This window comes from Rana temporaria, chromosome 2 (assembly GCF_905171775.1).
Source record: "Rana temporaria chromosome 2, aRanTem1.1, whole genome shotgun sequence".
Classification (NCBI taxonomy): Eukaryota; Metazoa; Chordata; class Amphibia; order Anura; family Ranidae; genus Rana; species Rana temporaria.
In genome coordinates this window covers 189,695,104-189,698,534 of record NC_053490.1, presented here as the reverse complement: position 1 = coordinate 189,698,534, position 3,431 = coordinate 189,695,104, and positions in this window count along the sequence as shown.

The window sequence follows — 3,431 nt, the reverse complement described above, 5'->3', positions numbered from 1 at the left end:
TTTAACATTTTGCTATAATAAATATCCCCCAAAATATATATAAAAAAATATATATTTTTCCCTCAGTTTAGGCCGATACGTATTCTTCTACTTATTTTTCGTAAAAAAAAATCGCAATACGCGTTTATTGATTGGTTTGAGCAAAAGTTATAGCGTTTACAAAATAAGGGATATTTTTATGGCATCTTTGTTAATATATTTTTTTTTACTAGTAATGGCGGAGATCAGCGATTTTTTTTCCCGGTACTGCGACATTTTGGCGGACACTTCAGACACTTCAGACATTTTTGACACATTTTTGGGACCATTGGCATTTTTATAGCGATCAGTGCTATAAAAATGTATTGGATTACTATAAAAATGCCACTGGCAGGGAAGGGGTTAACACTAGGGGGCGGGGAAGGGGTTAAGTATGTTCCCTGGGTGTGTTCTAACTGTAGGGGGGGTGGCCTCACTAGGGGAAATGACTGATCTTCTGTTCATACAGAACAGCTTCACTGTGGCGGCATCGATCGTGTCATCCCTTTTATAGGGGGACACAATCGATGACGTCACACCTACAGCCACACCCCCCTACAGTTAGAAACACATATTAGGTCACACATAACCCCTTTAGCGCCCCCTTGTGGTTAACTCCCAAACTGCAACTGTCATTTTCACAATAAACAATGCATTTTTTGCTGTGAAAATGACAATGGTCCCAAAAATTGTCCGAAGTGTCCGCCATAATGTCGCAGTCACGAAAAAAGATCGCTGCCATTAGTAGTAAAAAAATAAAAAATTAATAAACATGCAATAAAACTTTCCCCTATTTTGTAAACGCTATAAATTTTGCGCAAACCAACCGATAAACGCTTATTGCGATTTTTTTTTTTACCAAAAATAGGTAGAAGAATACGTATCGGCCTAAACTGAGGAAAAAAAATATTTTTATATACATATTTTTGGGGGATATTTATTACAGCAAAAAGTAAAAAATATTGCATTTTTTTCAAAAGTGTCGCTCTATTTTTGTTTATAGCGCAAAAACTAAAAACCGCAGAGGTGATCAAATACCACCAAAAGAAAGCTCTCTTTGTGGGGAAAAAAAAGACGCCAATTTTGTTTGGGAGCCACGTCGCACGACCGCGCAATTGTCAGTTAAAACACAGTGCCAAATCGTAAAAAAGGGGCAAGGTCCTTTAGCTGCATTTTGGTCCGGGTCTTAAGTGGATATACACACACACACACACACATCCAGAACACAAAATAGATTTGTATTGCAACACAAAGGACTCATACAGTCAACAATGTGTATAAAAAAAAAATTATATTAATTTAATAATTGTTTTATACATAAAATACATTCCAAAATTTCATTTGAAAACAATTGTACTGGATCTACAGGTATATACTGCAATACACACACACCTACCTTGTAGAGATTAGGACAATATTGTGCAACTGCCGCATTGGTTAAGGTATTTGACGGCTGGGTCCACTTCTTTGGGACAGGGCCTGTAAGCTGTACAAAGTAGGTCCATTTCAAGGGTCTGATCCATCTAGAATCAATATATTGATTTGCATTATATATAGATACATTCCAAAAAATTTGTAGACGAGATACAAAATCATCCAGCCCAGCCAATCAAAGTGGCTGAAAATGCCAGACATGGAAGAAGACGGGATAGGATGGAAGTGCCTGCCATGGAGGAGAACAAGGATATTGCAGAGATGAAAGGATTCTCCTAGAGCAGGCACGTCCAAAGTCCGGCCCGGGGGCCAATTGCGGCCCGTGTTCTGGTTTAATGTGGCCCCCCTGGTAATTTGGATATATATATGTTTTGTGGCCCCCAGGGTCACAAATGATAAATACAATGGGCTAGATTCAGATAGCCCTGCGTAATGTTGTGCGGGCGTAACGTATCTCCAATACGTTACCCCGCCGTAAATTAGGGCGCAAGTTCCGTATTCAGAAAGAACTTGCGCCCTAAGTTACGGCGGCGTAACGTATGTGCTCCGGGGTAAGCCCGCCTAATTCAAATTTGGATGATGTGGGCGTGTTTTATCTAAATTACATGTGACCCCACGTATTTGACTTTTTTTTACGAACGGTGCATGCGCCGTTCGTAAAAGAATCCCAGTGCGCATGCTCGAAATTCCACCGCAAATCGTCAATGCTTTGGACCTGAACGTAACTTACGTACAGCCCTATTCGCGAACGACTTACGCAAACGACGTAAAAATTTCAAAATTTGACGCGGGAACGACGTCCATACTTAACATTGCGTACGCCTCATATAGCAGGGGTAACTTTACGCCGGAAAAAGCCTAACGTAAAAAAATGCGCCGGCGTGCGTATGTTTGTGAATCGGTGTATCTACCTAATTAGCATATTCCTAGCGTAAATCGACGGAAGCGCCACCTAGCGGCCAGTGTAAAATTGCTACTAAGATACGACGGCGTAAGGGACTTACGCCCGTCGTATCTTAGTCAAATCTATGCGTAACTGATTCTAAGAATTAGGCGCATAGATACGACGCCGCAACTCAGACATACGACGGCGTATCTGTAGATACCCTGTCGTATCTCGTACCTGAATCTAGCCCTGTATTTATCGGCACTGTCTCGGATAGGGAGGGGTGTGGGATGAGTGCAGTCAGATTACATACAGGAGAATCTGTTTACTCTGTGCTGTCTGTAATAGGAAGTCCCGTGTCCTGGGCTGCCATTGGATGACTGTTTTGTCTATCATAGGAGGCGGGACTTTGTATTAAAGAAGCTGCCATGTAAACAGGAGATTCTCCTGTATGCAATCTGTTGGGGCTCGTCCCATCGGAGGCTGCAGATGGGCATTGATCAGGCTGCACTGATGGCAATGGTGAGGCTGCATTCATGGCACTTGTGAGGTTGCATTCATGGCAATAGTGAGGCTGCATTCATGGCAATGGTTGCATTCAAGGCTGCATTCATGGGCACTGATTAGGCTGCATTCATGGGCACTGACACTTATTTTGCTTCACAGTTCTTAATTTAATATATATATTTTTTTGTCTGAAACTTACCTCTTAAAGTGAAGGTGCGTGTTATATGCTGATAAATACGGTATATCCAAATAACACGCCCAAGCTCATCCCTTCACCACACACATCCACAAAGGCAAGAGAATTCTTGTTGGGCCGTGTATTAGTGCTCGGAGGAACACACATTGGGGCAGATCCACAAAGAGAGTACGCCGGCGTATATATACTGATACACCGGCGTACTTTCAAATTTCCCGCGTCGTAGATACAACGGCATCTGGATTAGATCCGACAGGCATACGGCTTCGGATCTTAGATGCAATACTTCGGCGTCCGCTGGGTGGAGTTCCCGTCGTTTTCCGCGTCGGGTATGCAAATTAGCTATTTCCGACGATCCACGAACGTACGTGCGGCCATCGCATTCTGTTA